Genomic DNA, 6,193 nt, shown 5'->3' on the forward strand with positions numbered 1-6,193 from the left:
CTAGAGAAACAATAGGTAAATAAATAGAGAAAAATAGATAAATAAATAGAGAAAATATAGGTGTATAAATTTGAGAAAGAAAGAGGTAAATAAATAGAAAAAAGTAAATGAATAGAGAAAAAATTGGAAAATAAATAGAGAAAAAATAGGTAAATAAATAGAGAAAAAATAGGTAAATAAATAGAGAAAAATAGGTAAATTATCTAGAGAAAAATAGGTAAATAAATAGAGAAAACAAAAGAGGTAAATAAATAGAGAAAAAGAGGTAAATAAGTAGAGAAAAATAGGTAAATAAATAGATAAAAAATAGGTAAATAAACTAGAGAAAAAAGAGTATAAATACAGAAAAATAGCTAAATAAACCAAAGGAAAAAAGGTAAATAAATTAGAGGAAAAAATAGGTAAATAAACAGAGAAAAAATAGGAAAATAAATGAGAGAAAATATTGGTAAATAACTAGAGAAACAATAGGTAAATAAATAGAGAAAAATAGGTAAACAAACCAGAGGAAAAAAGATAAATAAAAAAATTGGTATATAAATTAGAGGAAAAAATAGGTAAATAAACAGAGAAAAATAGTTAATGAAGTAGAGAAAACAAAGTAGGTAAATAAATACAGAAAAAAGAGGTAAATAAACAAGAGAAAAATAGGTCTATAAATAGAGAAAAATAGCTAATTAAAAAAAATAGGTAAATAAATAGATGGAAAAAAGGTAAATAAATAGAGAAAACAAAGGAGGTAAATAAATAGAGAAAAATAGGTAAATAAATAGAGAAAAAAGAGGTAAATAAGTAGAGAAAAATAGGTAAATAAATAGATAAAAAATAGGTAAATAAACTAGAGAAAAAGTGTATAAATACAGAAAAATAGCTAAATAAACCAAAGGAAAAAAGGTAAATAAACAAATAGGTAAATAAATTAGAGGAAAAAATAGGTAAATAAACAGAGAAAGAATAGGAAAATAAATGAGAGAAAATATAGGTAAATAACTAGAGAAACAATAGGTAAATAAATAGAGAAAAATAGGTAAATAAATAGAGAAAATATAGGTGTATAAATTAGAGAAAGAAAGAGGTAAATAAATAGAGAAAATATAGGTGTATAAATTAGAGGAAGAAAGAGGTAAATAAATAGAAAAAATTTAATGAATAGAGAAAAAATTGGAAAATAAATAGAGAAAAAATATGTAAATAAATAGAGAAAAATAGGTAAATTATCTAGAGAAAAATAGGTAAATAAATAGAGAAAACAAAAGAGGTAAATAAATAGAGAAAAAATACGTAAATAAATACAGAAAAATAGGTAAATTAGGTAGAGAAAAAATAGGTGTATAAATAGAGAAAAATAGGTAATGAAGTACAGAAAACAAAGTAGGTAAATAACTAGAGAAAAAATAGGTAAATAAATAGAGAAAACAAAAGAGGTAAATAAATAGAGAAAAAATAGGTAAATAAATACAGAAAAATAGGTAAATTAGGTAGAGAAAAAATAGGTGTATAAATTAGAGAAAAAAATAGATAAATAAATTAGAGGAAAAAATAGGTAAATAAACAGAGAAAAAATTTGTAAATAAATTACAGAAAAAAATAGATAAAGAAATTGTGAAAAATAGGTAATGCAGTAGAGAATTCAAAGGAGGTAAATAAATACAGAAAATAGGTAAATAAATAGAGAAAAATAGGTAAATAATTTAGAGAAAAAATAGGCAAATAAATAGAGAAAAATAGGTAATGAAGTAGAGAAAACAAAGTAGGTAAATAAATACAGAAAAAGAGGTAAATAACTAGAGAAAAATAGGTAAATAAATAGAGAAAACATAAGAGGAAATAAATAGAGAAAAAATAGAGAAATAAATAGGGAAAAATAGGTAAATTGGGTAGAGAAAAAATAGGTGTATAAATAGAGAAAAATAGGTAAATAAACCAAAGGAAAAAAGGTAAATAAAAAAATAGGTATATAAATTAGAGGAAAAAATAGGTAAATAAACAGAGAAAAATAGGTAATGAAGTAGAGAAAACAAAGTAGGTAAATAAATACAGAAAAAAGAGGTAAATAACTAGAGAAAAAATAGTTAAGTAAATAGAGAAAACAAAAGAGGTAAATAAATAGAGAAAAATAGGAAAATAAATAGAGAAAAAATAGGTAAATTATCTAGAGAAAAATAGGTGTATAAATATAGATAAGTAGCTAAATAAATCAAAGAAAAAAAGGTAAATAAAAAAATAGGTAAATAAATTAAAGGAAAAAATAGGTAAATAAACAGAGAAAAAATAGGAAAATAAATGAGAGAAAATATAGGTAAATGACTAGAGAAACAATAGGTAAATAAATAGAGAAAAATAGATAAATAAATAGAGAAAATATAGGTGTATAAATTTGAGAAAGATAGAGGTAAATAAATAGAAAAAAGTAAATGAATAGAGAAAAAATTGGAAAATAAATAGAGAAAAAATAGGTAAATAAATAGAGAAAAAATAGGTAAATAAATAGAGAAAAAATAGGTAAATTATCTAGAGAAAAATAGGTAAATAAATAGAGAAACAAAAGAGGTAAATAAATAGAGAAAAAAGAGGTAAATAAGTAGAGAAAAATAGGTAAATAAATAGATAAAAAATAGGTAAATAAACTAGAGAAAAAAGTGTATAAATACAGAAAAATAGCTAAATAAACCAAAGGAAAAAAGGTAAATAAATTAGAGGAAAAAATAGGTAAATAAACAGAGAAAAATAGGAAAATAAATGAGAGAAAATATTGGTAAATAACTAGAGAAACAATAGGTAAATAAATAGAGAAAAATAGGTAAACAAACCAAAGGAAAAAAGATAAATAAAAAAATTGGTATATAAATTAGAGGAAAAAATAGGTAAATAAATAGAGAAAACAAAAGAGGTAAATAAATAGAGAAAAAATACGTAAATAAATACAGAAAAATAGGTAAATTAGGTAGAGAAAAAATAGGTGTATAAATAGAGAAAAATAGGTAATGAAGTACAGAAAACAAAGTAGGTAAATAACTAGAGAAAAAATAGGTAAATAAATAGAGAAAACAAAAGAGGTAAACAAATAGAGAAAAATAGGGAAATAAATAGAGAAAAGTAGGTTAAATCATCTAGAGAAAAAATAGGTGTATAAATATAGATAAATAGCTAAATAAATCAAAGAAAAAAAGGTAAATAAAACAATAGGTAAATAAATTAAAGGAAAAAATAGGTAAATATCTAGAGAAAAATAGGTGTATAAATAGAGAAAAATAGGTAATGAAGTACAGAAAACAAAGTAGGTAAATAAATACAGAAAATAGGTAAATAAATAGAGAAAAATAGGTAAATAATTTAGAGAAAAAATACGTAAATAAATAGAGAAAACAAAAGAGGTAAATAAATAGAGAAAAAAGAGGGAAATAAATAGAGAAATATAGGTAAATTGGGTAGAGAAAAAATAGGTGTATAAATAGAGAAAAATAGGTAAATAAACCAAAGGAAAAAAGGTAAATAAAAAATAGGTAAATAAATTAGAGGAAAAAATAGGTAAATAAACAGAGAAAAATAGGTAATGAAGTAGAGAAAGCAAAGTAGGTAAATAAATACAGAAAAAAGAGGTAAATAAACTAGAGAAAAAATAGGTATATAAATAGAGAAAAATAGCTAATTAAAAAAAAATAGGTAAATAAATAGAGGGGAAAAAAGGTAAATAAATAGAGAAAACAAAAGAGGTAAATAATTAGAGAAAACAAAAGAGGTAAATAAATACAGAAAAATAGGTAAATTAGCTAGAGAAAAAGAGGTGTATAAATAGAGAAAAATAGGTAAATAAACCAAAGAAAAAAGGTAAATAAATTCGAGGAAAAAATAGGTAAATAAACAGAGAAAAATACGTAAATAAATAGAGAAAAAATAGATAAATTATCTAGAGAAAAATAGGTAAATAAATAGGGAAAACAAAAGAGGTAAATAAATAGAGAAAAAAATAGGTAAATAAATACAGAAAAATAGGTAAATTAGGTAGAGAAAAAATAGGTGTATAAATTAGAGAAAAAAATAGATAAATAAATTAGAGGAAAAAATAGGTAAATAAAACAGAGAAAAAATTTGTAAATAAATTACAGAAAAAAATAGATAAAGAAATTGTGAAAAATATGTAATGCAGTAGAGAATACAAAGGAGGTAAATAAATACAGAAAAAAGAGGTAAATAACTAGAGAAAAAATAGGTAAATGAATAGAGAAAAAATAGGTAAATTATCTAGAGAAAAAATAGGTAAATAAATAGAGAAAACAAAAGAGGTATATAAATAGAGGGGGAAAAAGGTAAATAAATAGAGAAAACAAAGGAGGTAAATAAATAGAGAAAAATAGGTAAATAAATAGAGAAAAAAGTGGTAAATAAGTAGAGAAAAATAGGTAAATAAATAGATAAAAAATAGGTAAATAAACTAGAGAAAGAAAGTGTATAAATACAGAAAAATAGCTAAATAAACCAAAGGAAAAAGGTAAATAAACAAATAGGTAAATAAATTAGAGGAAAAAATAGGTAACTAAACAGAGAAAAAATAGGAAAATAAATGAGAGAAAATATAGGTAAATAACTAGAGAAACAATAGGTAAGTAAATAGAAAAAAATAGGCAAATAAATAGAGAAAATATAGGTGTATAAATTAGAGAAAGAAAGAGGTAAATAAATAGAGAAAATATAGGTGTATAAATTAGAGAAAGAAAGAGGTAAATAAATAGAAAAAATTTAATGAATGGAGAAAAAATTGGAAAATAAATAGAGAAAAAATATGTAAATAAATAGAGAAAAATAGGTAAATTATCTAGAGAAAAATAGGTAAATAAATAGAGAAAACAAAAGAGGTAAATAAATAGAGAAAAAATAGGTAAATAAATACAGAAAAATAGGTAAATTAGGTAGAGAAAAAATAGGTGTATAAATAGAGAAAAATAGGTAATGAAGTACAGAAAACAAAGTAGGTAAATAACTAGAGAAAAAATAGGTAAATAAATAGAGAAAACAAAAGAGGAAATAAATAGAGAAAAAATAGAGAAATAAATAGGGAAAAATAGGTAAATTGGGTAGAGAAAAAATAGGTGTATAAATAGAGAAAAATAGGTAAATAAACCAAAGGAAAAAAGGTAAATAAAAAATAGGTAAATAAATTAGAGAAAAAAATAGGCAAATAAATAGAGAAAAATAGGTAATGAAGTAGAGAAAACAAAGTAGGTACATAAATACAGAAAAAACAGGTAAATAAACTAGAGAAAAAATAGGTAAATAAATAGAGAAAACAAAAGAGGTAAATAAATAGAGAAAAAAGAGGGAAATAAATAGAGAAATATAGGTAAATTGGGTAGAGAAAAAAAAGGTGTATAAATAGAGAAAAATAGGTAAATAAACCAAAGGAAAAAAGGTAAATAAAAAATAGGTAAATAAATTAGAGGAAAAAATAGGTAAATAAACAGAGAAAAATAGGTAATGAAGTAGAGAAAACAAAGTAGGTAAATAAATACAGAAAAATAGGTAAATTAGCTAGAGAAAAAGAGGTGTATAAATAGAGAAAAATAGGTAAATAAACCAAAGAAAAAAAGGTAAATAAAAAATAGGTAAATAGAGGAAAAAATAGGTAAATAAACAGAGAAAAATACGTAAATAAATAGAGAAAAAATAGGTAAATTATCTAGAGAAAAATAGGTAAATAAATAGGGAAAACAAAAGAGGTAAATAAATAGAGAAAAAAATAGGTAAATAAATACAGAAAAATAGGTAAATTAGGTAGAGAAAAAATAGGTGTATAAATTAGAGAAAAAAATAGATAAATAAATTAGAGGAAAAAATAGGTAAATAAACAGAGAAAAAATTTGTAAATAAATTACAGAAAAAAATAGATAAAGAAATTGTGAAAAATAGGTAATGCAGTAGAGAATACAAAGGAGGTAAATAAATACAGAAAATAGGTAAATAAATAGAGAAAAATAGGTAAATAATTTAGAGAAAAAATAGGCAAATATATAGAGAAAAATAGGTAATGAAGTAGAGAAAACAAAGTAGGTAAATAAATACAGAAAAAGAGGTAAATAACTAGAGAAAAATAGGTAAATAAATAGGGAAAACAAAAGAGGTAAATAAATAGAGAAAAAAATAGGTAAATAAATACAGAAAAATAGGTAAATTAGGTAGAGAAAAAATAGGTGTATAA

General features: G+C 21.7%; 1 long non-coding RNA gene across 4 annotated transcripts; it reads left to right on the top strand.

The window, feature by feature from the left end:
* Window positions 1-23: 23 nt before the first annotated feature.
* On the top strand, window positions 24-5,359 carry LOC143378197 (uncharacterized). 4 transcript variants are annotated; one of them, XR_013087771.1, is made up of 3 exons: window positions 24-2,026; window positions 4,165-4,993; window positions 5,268-5,359. It is a non-coding gene; the product is annotated as an uncharacterized LOC143378197 (long non-coding RNA). The 4 variants fall into 4 exon arrangements; XR_013087770.1 differs by having other exon boundaries at window positions 4,165-5,063; window positions 5,244-5,293; XR_013087769.1 differs by lacking the exon at window positions 5,268-5,359 and having other exon boundaries at window positions 4,165-4,577; window positions 4,646-5,191.
* Window positions 5,360-6,193: the final 834 nt, after the last annotated feature.

The sequence above is a fragment of the Andrena cerasifolii genome, unplaced genomic scaffold (genome assembly GCF_050908995.1).
Source record: "Andrena cerasifolii isolate SP2316 unplaced genomic scaffold, iyAndCera1_principal scaffold1009, whole genome shotgun sequence".
Taxonomy (NCBI): Eukaryota; Metazoa; Arthropoda; class Insecta; order Hymenoptera; family Andrenidae; genus Andrena; species Andrena cerasifolii.